The sequence below is a fragment of the Henckelia pumila genome, chromosome 3 (assembly GCF_033568475.1).
Source record: "Henckelia pumila isolate YLH828 chromosome 3, ASM3356847v2, whole genome shotgun sequence".
Lineage (NCBI taxonomy): Eukaryota > Viridiplantae > Streptophyta > Magnoliopsida > Lamiales > Gesneriaceae > Henckelia > Henckelia pumila.
In genome coordinates this window covers 160,368,372-160,382,798 of record NC_133122.1, presented here as the reverse complement: position 1 = coordinate 160,382,798, position 14,427 = coordinate 160,368,372, and the positions used below count along the sequence as shown (strand labels likewise).

At 35.9% G+C, this 14,427-nt stretch overlaps 1 long non-coding RNA gene across 1 annotated transcript; it reads left to right on the top strand.

Annotated features, from left to right (window-relative positions):
* The first annotated feature begins 1,132 nt into the window (after positions 1–1,132).
* On the top strand, positions 1,133–14,049 carry LOC140886151 (uncharacterized). The gene is made up of 3 exons (XR_012151445.1): positions 1,133–1,234; positions 1,799–1,870; positions 13,824–14,049. It is a non-coding gene; the product is annotated as an uncharacterized lncRNA (long non-coding RNA).
* The last annotated feature ends 378 nt before the right edge of the window (positions 14,050–14,427 follow it).

Here is a 14,427-nt window from a genome sequence, read left to right as displayed (position 1 = left end):
CCCATTAATCCATATAGGGGAGAGAAAAGAATTATTGTGCTTCCTCAAATGTCCTTATAATTTTCATGCAGTTCTCAGAAATACCCCTTGTATTTAACACTCTAATGAACAAAATTTGGGCAATTATAACAATACACAATAAAAAAAACTTTGCCTCAATTCACCATTTTATAGTAGAAATAGATGAATGCGGAAAATGCAAAATAGTTTTTTGATTTTTTTAAAAGATGCGTTGTGTTCGTAGGTATAAAATACCATGCATAAAATTAAGTTCAATCAACGAGTCAAAAATCATATGACTCAAAACTTGTATAAAAATCTCATTGAACAGAATGATACTAACGTATACAAGGACACCAGAACTTCCTCTTACATGTAACTCGAAATTGTAAAATACGCGCTGTCTCAAAATAACGTATTTAAAACATGATTCGTTCTTAAAAATAATATGCTAAAACATTATTTTCCAATAAGCATGCATAATTCATAATAGTAATATAATGCATAAATTTTATAATGTATTTTTTTTTTATTTTGAAGACACTAGTGGATATGAGTTTGTTTTTTGTACGTCCAAGTCCATGAATAAATTTTTATTCAAAAAAAGCATTGCAACTTGCAAGCAATTAAATAAGATCAACCATTCATCTTCTTGTGATTAAAAACTTTTCCGAATTTAAAAATTTTCGGGCTCCATCATTTATCACGGGTTGTATATTAGTGAGCTGAACATTTGAAGGCAATCTCATGCTTGCTTTGCTCCTACGTAAATTAATATTAGTAGAAGTTGGTCCTATTTCATCGGCGTTGTTTTATTCAAGTTTATTGAATAAATAAATTAATATAAAAACACTTATGAAACCATCTCACGAATCATTTTTTGAGATGAGTCTACTGCCCGATTGATCAATGGAAAAAATATAAAATTATAATGAAAAGATAGAAGGATTAATAGACGATGGAGGCAGAGTGAGCATTTGGTTAAACCAAATTAACTGACCCATCTAAAAATTGTCAAATCCATTAAATCATTTCGTTTTTTTTTTAAAAAAATCGAAAATTAATTTTATATAGATTTTGGGTAATGGCCCATGGGCTTGCCGAATTCAATCCTAAAACCCTAAACCAAAATTAATCGTTCATCTCTCATTAATCTCTCTGCGCTCTTTGTCTTCGATGATCGATTTATCGTTACTGTTTCGGAAAGCGGGTGACATGTACTAAACCCGGAAAGGTGAATTTCTCTCGTTCCCTGAGAAGTGAGAACAGTCACTGTGCTTCCTTAGATTAATTTTCATATTTTTTTTGTAATAATTTTTCCATGTTTTGAATGTGAAATTACATATACTCTTGTGCTTTTACTTGTATGCGATGACTAGTGAATTAGATTTTTGATTAAAATTGCACGGTTTTGCTGCTCGCATAACGACATAATGTTATCGTTAATTTTTTTATTTTTTTTAATCATTTGATCATTAGGGTTGCGTTTTCCTTTTGTTTTTTGTTTTACAGTAAGCTAGCCACGGATTCCCAATGTATTTCCTTGGGTATGATTATTGTTCTAATTCTCATAAATATATTTTTCCTAGGAAACATAATCTCTCCATTACGCATGAGTTTATTCTTGTTTTTGTACTATGATCTTTAAATAGTCTTTTTGGGGTACTATATAGTGTGGTGTAATGTTTATTATTATAATATAAAATCTAGGTGAAATTAAGATTCATGAGTAATGAATTATCCTGAGGTTTTCGTTTTTGTTATGTATTTGTTCGCTAATATATATAATATTTCGTAGGAAGCATTTTGTTGCGGGATTCAAGACAAATTTTGCCATGGGTGTGATGTCTGTGCTGCTGTTTGATGCTGTGTATGTAATTCCAATCCATTGTTACTTACTATTCTCTCACGGTCCTTTAATATTTTTGTTTGATCGATCTTTCACTTGCCCACTTCGCTACGCATGAGTTTATTCTTGTTTTTGTACTATATTCCGGGCAGGGCTCCTTCTTGGAGGAGAAGGAGAAAAAATGTGGGGACCTCGGGTTGCTAATCTCTTTTTAGGGCAACTAATGATTAATTAAACAATTAATCAAACAATTAAAGAATAATAAATCAAGAGCAGAATTTTTTTTTTTTTTTTTAAAAATCCGGAGCCTCGCTCGATCGGGCAAAATCAGCCGATCGAGCGAGCACCAAAACCCTGCTCTCGGTTCCCAAAATATATCGGCCTCGCTCAATCGGATGAACTCGTCCGATCGAGCGAGCCCAATATTTCATTTCTCTGTTTTTGCAAATTGATGGCCGCGCTCGATCCTAACTTTTCACAGGATCGAGCATGCCATCAATTCCAAAAAAACCAGAATCATTTTTCTGCTGTCAATCCTCAAATTTCAATCTCAACAATCCAAAACTCAACCTGAATCATGGTTGATCAAGATAGGAACATGCATATAATCATATATAACGACATGAGCATATAATCATGCGATTCTTACATCAAACGGATATCGTAAAAAGCATTAAATCACAAGCTACACTAAAATCATAAGTGAGCTTCCCGTATCAAGTCTTCTACTAAGTTTGATGTACTCTAATACATATTCGTTTAGCTATAACCCAAGTCCTCACGTACCAAGTCTCGCTCCCAAGCTGTCAATGTCATCTCAGACCAGCTCCTGCCCCATCTGTTGTGATGCACACATACAAAACAAAACAACAGCCGGATAAACTCCGATGAGAAATCATCTCAGTATAAGCAACATATCAAAAGCGTTAAATAAATCATATCGACTCTATTTAATTGACTCAACAATAGAGTAAATAACGCTTCTTTCGATCGATCGAGAATTGATTCATTTCACTTCGTTGCCATCAAGATTCATAACTGATCTTGACATGGATATCCATCTATCGTAATCATTCAGGATTCGAAAATAAGGTCGCCCTCCGACCTTGGCATAGAATCAATTCAATATCATCATCATATCATAATCGTATCGACTCAAATCAAAGATCCACTACCTGGGATGGATCGACAACATCAAAATCAAATCAAAGAAATAAATACGTATGTGATTTTGGCGGGATAACTCGAGAAGAATCGATCTTGAGTTTCAAAGTCCCTGACTCTCGATGTCGTCATTATACCTCTGTATACCTCGGTTCTGAATGCTTCAATCTGAAATATAATCATCAAAACAGAAACATCAAACTTCATTCCATTTAAGCATTTCAGAATCAAGTCAATTTTATCAATATATCTTCATTCGAATTCATTTCAAACCTCACTTCGTCTTCTTCGGTTCATAATTGGAGTCATGCGTCGTTCGTCTTCCAAACTTGACTGAAATAGACGAATAAAATTGCTATATCATCAGCAACATCTCAATAACATCTTAGTTCAGTCATTGGTTATCAAAAATGGCTTCAAAACTTCAATCGACGGCGTAGCGATTCAAAATCGGTAACCGACGAAATATCGAAATCATTCAAACTTTATGTACACTCATGTATATATATCAAACCAACAATATATCTAACTGATTCAACTAAAATCATTGTCATTTCAGCATCATAATCTCGAACTCAACAGCATCATATTCTCAGAATTCATAAACCGCAAAAAACCAACGGCGTAATGGCTCAAATTTGATACCCGAACAATGTCTCAATCCTTTCAAACTCTTTTACATATTAAACCAGCCAACATATATCATAAATCAGCCATATTAGAAGGATGAGAGTTCGAACCATAAGCTGGAAATTCACATCTCATGCAAACAATAGTTGTTCGTCTATTCGGTTTCGATATCGGAACATATACAAGTTGAAGAACATGATTATATATCAACATACTGATTTCTGTAATATTTCGATCCATAAACATACATGAAGTACTCAGAAACTTACATCAATTCGAAGGCCTCGTTGCAAGAATTCCAGAACACTTTTCGGAATCGAAATCGGACGAGCAGATTAAAAGTTACGGCGATTTGAACAAATCGAAATCTAAAGAAAAAGGAAGAACTCCCGGCTCTCGGCTCTCCTTTGCTCTGTTTTCATACTTCTCCATAAATTCACACGTATCAAATCTGATATACTTAAGGTAAAATCGGATATGTATTGCATATTTGCAATTTAGTCCCTCAAGTTTTCATTAATTGCAATTCAGTCCTCGGCCTTCGTTTTAATTCAATTTCAATCCAAAATAATTTAAGAATATTAGAATTAAAATCGAAACTTTACATATTCCAAAATTAAATATACTCGGATTAAAATTAAATAAAATCGGATTAATCAAATAATCCCGGCCTTTTGCATTTCAGCCCTTCAAACTTCGATATTTTCAAATCAGTCTCTGATCGAGTTTCATCTTCGAAATAATCATATTAATTCCCGAAACGTGGAATTTTATCTTAAATTTCATAAATATTCAAATCGAATATTTATTCTTTTAATTTAAGAATTCCCGAAATTTACTTCCCAAAACCCGTAAAATTCTCAAATTAATATTTTCGGCTCGAAAATTAAATCTATCATTTCTATAACTTCTCAAATCAATATTAGCCCATAATATGGAATTAAATTCTCAAATCCCATAATTATTCATTTAATATTTCTGGGCCTTACAAAAAATTGGCTTGTTTTTGGGTTATTATTGACATACTGTGATGGATTATCTATTACCATACATTAGATTAATATTTAATAAGCTTTAATTTAAGGGAAAATTGCATATATCACCCTTGTGAAATCGCATGTTTGCTTATAACCCCCTATGAATATTTTTTGAGCTAGAAGCCCTTTATAATTCTAAATCTGTAGCATACACCCCCTTCTGGCTAAAAAATGACTAAAATATCCTTAATGTTATAATACAATTTAATATTAAAATATATTTCGTGTATGACAAATATTATGATAAAATAATTATATATAATTTTCATAGTTATTTAAATAAAATTTTATTATTTTCCTCAATTAAATATAGAATTATAAAACAAAATTAATTTAATTATTTATTTAAGTAAGGGTATTTTTGTTAATTTTTAACTGAAAATGGTGTGTATGCTACAAATTTTGAATCACAGGGGTTATTAGCTTAAAAAAAATTCATAGGAAGTTATTAGCAAACTCGGGATTTCACAGGGGTGATATATGCAATTTTTTCTTAATTTAATTTACTATCTCCCTTCCTTCCTTTCTTTATCTTTATTTTTTTCTAACAAAACTAGCTTCAAAAAATGAGAAAGTCCTTGGCACATGAATGGTTGATAAAAAACAATCATTATCATATATATACTATTATATTGAAGTATTAATTATAGTACTCTTTATATCAATTAAACTATCAAAATCATTAATTAATTCATGTAGTTTATCTATAATAAGATTATATATATATATATATATATATATATATATATATATATATATATATATTAAGACAATATCATTATTTTTTTTATCTCTCTGTATTAAAGAATTACAATTATAAATATTGAATTACAATATTTATATAATAAGATGATATATAATTTTGGGGAAATGACATATATCACTCCTGTGAAATCTTGGATTTGCTGTGAACTCCCTATGAAAGTTTTTTGAGTTAGTAGCCCTCTGTGATTCTAGATCTGTAGCATACACATCTCTTTTGGCTAAAAAATGACGAAAGTGCCCTTTGATTTTTATGAACTCTTTAATTTATCACCTTTTATTGAAGATTTAAATGAAAACACCAATGCATTAGCTTAAATTTTAAATTAAGTTTATTTATACAATCATTTTAATTAATTTAAATATTAAATTGTATTTAAAAAATAATTAAACTTATTACATAATTTAATGTAATAATAAAATTTAATATTAAAAAATATTTCGTGTATAACAAATATTAATAAAAAAAAATAATTATATATAATTTTCATAGTTGTTTAACTAAAATTTGATTATTTTATCCAATTAAATATAGAATTATAAAACAAAATTAATTTAATTATTTATTTAAGTATGGGTATTTTCGTTATTTTTTAGCTGGAAAGGGTGCGTATGCTACAAATCTAGTATCATAAGGGGTTATTAGCTTAAAAAAATTTCATAGGGCGTTATCAGCAAATCCGGGATTTCACAAGGGTGATATATGCAATTTTCCCCTATAATTTTTTTAGTCCACTAACTTGTATATATAATTTTAAGAGAATTAATAAGATTATAGGATTTTATTTTTTATCTTAGGAAAACATGTACATAAGGATATATGTATATTAACAGATAAAAATATGTTTGATTTTATGAAAGCGAATCTTTTTTTATTTATCTTGATTAATAATTATCATTATATTATTATAAATTTAATATATACAGATATAGGGAGGGAGATTTCGAAAAAGGTGAATAAGAGTATTCGAAATTGGAATTTTGCTCTTTAAGTTGGAACAAATTTTATTTTCAAACAACTCTTCAATATCCTCGAGCAAACTCTCACATTTCACAGAGTTTTCAGTTCTTTTCAGTGTTGGCGGTTTAAACAAATGAAAGCGTTTCAACAGAGTTTCCATCGGAGTAGCAGTCATATCCCCCATATCTCTCAAAGTACTACCCTGTTCAGTTCTAGGCATTTCTGTTGTCGGTGGCACTATCGGTTCTACTCTCGGTGCTTCGGTTGCTTGTGGCACTGTTGGTGCTATCACTGCCTATTCTGGCAAAGGAACTGTACCAATCTGTCTCGTCTCTGGTCTTCAAGGCATATCTGATTATCAAATAGATTAGTACACAATGCAATCTCAAATATACAAATCTGTTTCAGTCCTCCTCTGATTAGCATTTTCATGTCTTCTCACGAGATCGAGTTCTGATTCATTTTCAGTCAAGGCATGCTTCCAATCAAATCATAAAAGCAGGTAGCATGCACTTCTCAAAGCTGTAAATCAATTCATATAATAAACATGCTTCAAGAATAAATAAACAATCAGATAGAAGACTCAATCTACCCCGCTCATTCTAGTTCAGTCCAAGAACTAACTTCGCTTTGATACCACATGTTGTGGGGCCTCGGGTTGCTAATCTCATTCTTAGGACAATTACTAATTAAACATCATTAAGTAAACAAGGAAGGAAGAAGATCAAATAAATTTTTATTTTTATTTTTTTTTCAACCATGGGTGCGCTCGGTCGGTCAAAAACAGCCGACCGAGCGCCCCTTCTTAACCCAACTTTCGGGTTGGGAATTCAGAGGCTGCGCCCGGTCTGCCAAAAAGAGCAGATCGGCCTCAGCTCTGGGCAGTCCTTTGCTCTGTTTTCCAGCAGCAAAATTTGATCCTTTCAACCACTCCAATCCATCATATTGAAATCCCAAAACATGTATACATACATAGAACAACATCTAAACATGTGTACAAGTAGTTGATACATCAAACTAGAGGTTTGGAATTCAACAAAAGCATGAAGTTATACAAGGTGTTCATCAACTTCTCAAGAACATCAACTAAAGTGTTTTCTAACATGCTAGCTAGGAGTTATATACATCATTTCAACTACAAACAACCCGAGTCCGCATATAATATTCTCTCATGAGCTACTCTCGTCGACTTGGGCCAGCTCCTGCCCCATCTGTTGTCTTGCACACATACAAAACAAGACAACAGCCGGAAACGTCCGATGAGAATACAATCTCAGTATAATCAACATATATACGCGTTAAATAACAGCATATCGACTCTAGACATTTCAACTCGAGAATAGAGTAAACGCATATATAAAGAATTGATTCATATCACACTCTTTGCCATCAAGATTCGTATACGATCTTGACATGGATATCCATCTATCGTCGTCTCATCAGACTCGAAAATAAGGTCGTCTTAGACCTTGGCATAGAATCAATTCATATCTCATATCGAATAAATATCCACTACCTGATATGGATCGACAACATCATAACATAATCAAAACGATAAACAAGTATGCGATTTTGGCGGGACAACTCAAGAAGCTTCATTCTTGAGTTTCAAATCCCTGACTTGCGATGTCGTCTTATACCTTTTTGTTTTATCTTGGTTCTTGAAGCTTCAAATCTGAAATATAACAACAAGAACTCATATATCATAATCTATTCAACTTCACATACAAATCTGCTCACTTTCATCATTCTATTCTCAAAGAACAACTTCAAACCTCAAGCAAATCTTCTTCGGTTCGAAGGCGGATTTTTCGAGTCGATCAAACTCTTGTCAAAGCTGAAAATAACGTGGTCATAAGCTCAATTTATCATCAACACATTCAATCATACTCAGCTCTAATAACAAGATATCAAACTAGCTTCAAATCGTTAACCGACGGCGTAACGACTGCAAATCTGTAACCGAAACGATATCGAACTCGAATACCAATCTCATATACGTCAAAACCAAATTTTATTAGCCATAAACCATCGAAAACCAGCATAATCATATTCTATACAAATCGGAATACATGCTGAAATAATCATAAATTCATTCAACCACTAATCCTCAGTCCGGTTTCGATATTGGAATACATAAAAGCTCAAGAACAACTATTCATATTCATAATCTGATTTCTCTAACATACAACATCTCAAAACAGATAGAATCATGAAGATAATTACACCAAATCGAAGCTTGTCTCAAGAGGATCGCAACACTATGTCCGGAATTGAAATCGGATAACCGGATAAAAAGATATGAAGATTTGAAAATGAACTTTCAAAGGAAAAAGAAGGGTCTCGGTTCTTTAGCTGCCAAAGTCTGAATTTCTGAATGAGAATATACATATCACACGTGCAAGTGGATGACTAAGCAAGGAAATAAGATATATTCAAGCCAAATTGCATTTTGACCCCTGAAACTTTAGAATTTGTAATTTAGTCCTCGGCCCTTATTTTTATCCAATTTCAATCCTAAATAATTTAAGAATATTAGAATTTAAATCAAAACTCTAAAAATTCTCAAATTAAATAATCCAGGATTAAAATTAAATAATCTCGGATTAAATCAAATAATCCCGGGCCTTTCAGTTGTTTTCGTGTATTCCACTATACTGAGGAGCAGGACATAGAAGCTTTCAACTTCTTGTAGGAGGAACATGCTCGCAAATTGTGCAAATCCACGTCAGAACCCATGTTGCACTAGCATGGTGCAGCTACTTGGGCAGAGTTCCATGCCGCGTTTATGTAGCTATATTTTCCTCCTGCACTCCGCCAGGACAAAACCATTGAGCTCCTGGATCTTAAGAAGGGCAGTTTTACTGTTTACGAGTATCAGAAAAATTTCTTCGAGTTGCTGTCTTTTTTCTCGTGCATCTCTGTTAGTTCGGAGGCCAAGTATGAACTATTCCTCCGAGGCCTCAATCCGGAGATTTTCGACCAAATTTCTGTTTGCGATGATCCGACATCGTATGAGGGGTTTGTGAACCGATGTCGACATGCAGAGAATAGTATCCAGCGCAACAGGTTCATTCATTCTTCTCGTTCAGCTAGTACTTTGGGACCCAAGACCCAATATTTCAAGAAGTCTTCTGCATCTTCTTATTCCTCAGGTTCTGGAGGTGTCTTTTGTTTTGGGAAGAATAAGGGAAAATGCGAGCATTTTGGAGGTAGATATCCGTCCGAAAAGTGCCATAAGGCGGCAGGAGCTTGCTTCCGTTGTGGCGAGGTTGGTGACATGAAGAGGGATTGACCCCAGATAGTTGGATTATCAGCGTCTGGTTTTGGTTCTCAGGCTTCGGTACCACAGAAGCCACAAGGACAATCGATGAGGAGCACTAATCTGAGACATCGTGTTCCGTGCAGGTGTTTGCAATGAGTCAGGATCAGGCTCAGGAAGAGAACAAGAGGGTCATTGCAGGTACATTTATGTTTTGGTATTCCTACATTCGTTCTCATTGATACAGATGCATCGCATTCTTTTATATCTTCCCGCTTTGTTAAGCGTCATAGATTTCCGTATGTATTCCTGGATGTTGTAATTTTTTTTATCTACCCCAACCGGCCATTTAGATTTGGCCAAGCATCTAGTGATGGGTTGTTCTTTAGCATTCAAGGGTTTTGAGTTTGCAGCGAACCTGATTATTTTAGACTGTATTTTGGGTATTGATCTTTTGAGTTTGTTCCGAGCTACTGTGGACTGTTAGCAGAAGATTGTTCAATTTCGTTCGGTTGAGGGAGATAGTTGGTTTTTATATGGTGAGGAGTGCAACCCTCTATACCTTTGGTATCAGCTCTCAGAGCTTGTCGAGCTTTGGAGGCGTGCGGGGAAGTCTACCTTATCTATGTGATTGACACGTCTATAGAGATTAAGGCTTTTGAGGAGTTACCTGTTGTTTGTGAATGCCCAGATGTTTTTCCTCATGAGATCCTAGGTTTTCCTCCAGTCAGAGAGGTCAAGTTTGGGATTGAGCTTGTGCTAGGGACAACTCCGATTTCTCGTGCACCCTATCTTCTGGTGCCGTCAGAGATGAGAGAGTTGCAACAGCAGTTGCAGCAGTTATAACACTTGTTAGACAAAGGATACATTTTTCCGAGCGTTTCGCCTTGGGGAGCGCCAGTATTTGTCGTCAAGAAGAAGGATGGTTATATGTGTATCTGTATTGATTACAGACAGTTGAAACAAGTAACGATCGAGAACAAGTATCTTTTACCGTGCATTGATGGTCGATCAGCTCCTGGGTACATCAGTGTATTCCAAGATTGAATTGAGGTCAGTTATCATCAGTTGCGATTTTTAGAGAAAGACATTTCGAAGACTGTGTTTTGTACAAGGTATGGTCACTATGAGTTCCTAGTGATGCTTTTTGGATTGACGAACAAACCTACAGTCTTCATGGATTTGATGAACAGGTTTTTGCGGAATTATTTGGATAAGTCTGTTGTGGTGTTTATCGACAATATTTTGGTCTATTCATGTAGTGTTGATGAGCATGTGCAGCACTTGAGGTTGTACTACAAACTCATCGTGAGATGCAATTGTATTCCAAGTTCAGCAAGTGAGAGTTTTGGATTGAACGAGTGGAGTTGCTTGGTCATGTCATTTCCCAGGATGGTGTTTCAGTCGATCCGAATATCCTGTGCTTACTTTGCCATCTGGTTCTAGAGGTTATGTGGTCTACAAAGATGCATCTCTTCAGGTTTTGGGTTGTGCGCTGACACAGAATGGGTATATGATTTCCTATGCTTCCCGAGCTGAAATCCCATGAGGAGAATTATCTAATGCATGATTTAGAGCTTGCAGCGATTGTTTTTGCACTCAAGATATGGAGACATTACTTGTACGATGAGCGCTTTTAGATCTACTATGACCACAATAGTTTGAAATATCTGTCACTCATGCTTAGTTGAACATGAGGCACTGACGTTGGATGGATCTTCTCAAGGATTATTATTGCGAAATCAAGTAACATCCAGGTTCTACGAATCCAGTAGCAGATGTGCTTAGCCGTAAGGTGTATGTTAGTGCTCTTCACACCAGTGAAATGTCCAGTGCCGTTTAGAAGTGGTGTTCTTTGGGTTTTACTTTTCTCCACAAGAAAGAACAGCAACGGATCCGAGTCTTTTCAGTGTTAGCTGAGCCAGCTTTGTTTACTCGTATTCGGCGAATGCAATTTTCAGATCTGAAGAAGCAAAAGTTAGTCAGGCTTGCTCAGGGAGACAACACTTATAGTTTCCATTCTCAGTCGGATGGATTGTTGTGTTTGTCTAGAATAGTAGTGGTGCCTGATGATTCGACTTTGCGTGAGGAGGTTTTATCTCAAGCCCATCGTAGTAAATTCACCGTGCACCTAGGAAGTACAAAGATGTACAAGGATCTTAGTACGAGGTTTTGGTGGAAAGGAATAAAGTGCGATGTGTACCATTTTTTTGTACAAATGCCTTGTTTGTCAGCAAGTCAAGGCTAAGCATCGTCGACCGGGTGGTCTACTTTAGAGTTTGGAGATTTCGGAGTGTAAGTGGAAGCATGTGACTGGATTTTGTAACCCACTTTTTGATGTCCTCCAAGCATTGTGATGCCATTGGGTTGTTGTGGACAGGTTGTCCAAGTATACGGAAGTTCAGTTAGATCCCTACTTGTCATACGTCGAGAAACCGCTTAGGATTATCGATAGGAAAGAAAAAGTTCTTCGGAACAAAAACATTCTCCCAGTCATGGTTCCGTGGCAGCGTCGAGGCACTACGAGGTGATTTGGGAGTGAGAGAGTCGTATGCGTTCTGAGTATCCTGATTTGTTTTAATTGTATTTTCCTTTGAGTAGTTCAGTTGTATTTGTAAACTGCGGTGTTGTAATGAGCTTGTTTTTCAGTGATGTTTCGTTGTGATTACCCTAGTCTGGATTTCGAGGACAAAATCTCTTAAGTTGGGGAGAATGTAGTAGTCCAATTCTTTATTAAGCTAATCAACTACCTAAACATATTTAATTGGTCAAAATCTAGTCAAGGTCTCTTTGTTCGGGTTTATAGAGTTAAAAATCGGATTCAGAACGTTCAGAAATAGTTAGGAAGACCCTAGGGCCCCAAGTAATTCTGAAGATCCGAACTGAGCCGAAGAATAGATCGGTGGTTCCGAACCCTTCAAAAGAAAGATTGTAGTTCGGATGCAGAGGGTGAGTTCGGAAGCTTCGAACTCGAGATCCAAAGCTCTGAACTGGTTCAGATGACAAGGTTGTAGTTCGGATGCACCGAGTAGTTCGGAACAAGATTGTAGTTTGGATGCAGAGGTTGAGTACGGAAGCTCTGAACTGGTTCAGATGACAATGTTTTAGTTCGGATGCACTGAGTAGTTCGGAAGTTCCGAACTGCAGATTGAAAGATCCGATCGCCTTTGGATAAGATAGTATGAGCTTTGTAATTAGTAATTTGACTCGAGGTAGTTCGCTAGTTCCGAACCCAAGTTCGGAAGGTCCGAACTCTGCAAGCATAGTGAGTTATCCAATCAAAAGACACGTGTTCGGTGGAGAGAGTTTGGAAGCTCCGAAGTCACGATAGGACATTCCGAACTCAAATCCAAAGAACCAAACTAGGGATCGGAAGGTTCGAACTTTTCCTATAAATAGGGGGTCCGAGTTCATTTCTTCTTGCACATTTCTCACTCTTCTCTCTCGGTTCTAGTCTACTTTTGAGGGCTTCTAGGCATCGGATCGAGGGTCGGGGATAGCAAAGAGCTACGGGGATCGTAGCGGAGTTGTGTCTAGAGTTTGTGGTCATCGCCATCAAAGAGATGACGATGGACGCATGTATAATTCTAAACTCTGATTAGCTTCTGGGAGTAGTTATTAGTCTAGTTAAGACTTTTAGTACGCAAAGAGTGATATGGTGATTACTTGTTTATAGGCTTGGACTTGAGTACCCGAGTTGCTTGAGTAGAAGTACAGACATACTATCCGAGATATTCTGGTTGATTATGCATGTTTTATGTTTGCATGTTTATATGGCATGTTTTGTGTGCATATATTATGTCACGATTATTATGTTGCATACATTATCATGTTGAGTCTGTACCTTGATATAACCCATAATGGGGTCGCTCAACCCCGAGTTCTTGAGTGGATGGTTGGACACGTTGGTGTGGGATCAGGTCACCGATATCCACAGTTTTATTCTGGTGTGTGAGCTTCCTCCTGATGCGACGATTCATTGTGCTACATACCATGACGTCACTTGATTGAGCAAAAGCTTTTATTGTGATAGGATTTCGCTATCCGTTCATTTGCATTAGCATTCATATCATGAGTATACTCATATTTTCGTATTGGGAGTTATTGCTCACGTCCTCGGTTTTGTCTTGGACACCCCATCAACGGAACATGGATTAGGTTGGACGGAGTAGGAGGTAGCGGTCGCTGAGGTTGCTGCAATTCCGTGGTTGGCGTTGTTTTCATTATGAGGTTTCTTTTGAGGATATTTACTTCGATGGGGTTTTATAATCAATGTTTCACCATTGGTTTTAGGGTCGGTTGTATTCCACTGGTTGGTTTGTTGTAAAACTTTATTTCTATTGTTTTAATGGTTATTATGTTTTAAGATCTATTTAACTCCATGTCTAAGAATGTCTAGTAGATAATCCCGAAGCGGGTTCACTGCATCTAGACTTAAATATTGGTTCTTTATTATGCATGTTTAGCAACAATTGTATCAAAGAAATTTTTTTTTTTGTTTTTTTAGCATGAAACGCATACTTTATTAGCAAAAAAATAAGTCATGGCCCCCAAGGGGGTGTCCAAGTTGGTGGAGTAGGTGAATTCTTGACCAGAGGTCAGGAGTTCGATTCCCCCTACCAATACCTTCTTGGACTAGTCTGTCACACAGGACTTGTCTAGTATGGTTTACCTAGCTAACGTAGTTTGCAAGCTATTGCGTTAGTTCGGGGGTTTACCCAGTGCGCACCGAAGGTAGTGGCTGCAGGTTCCCACGTTACAA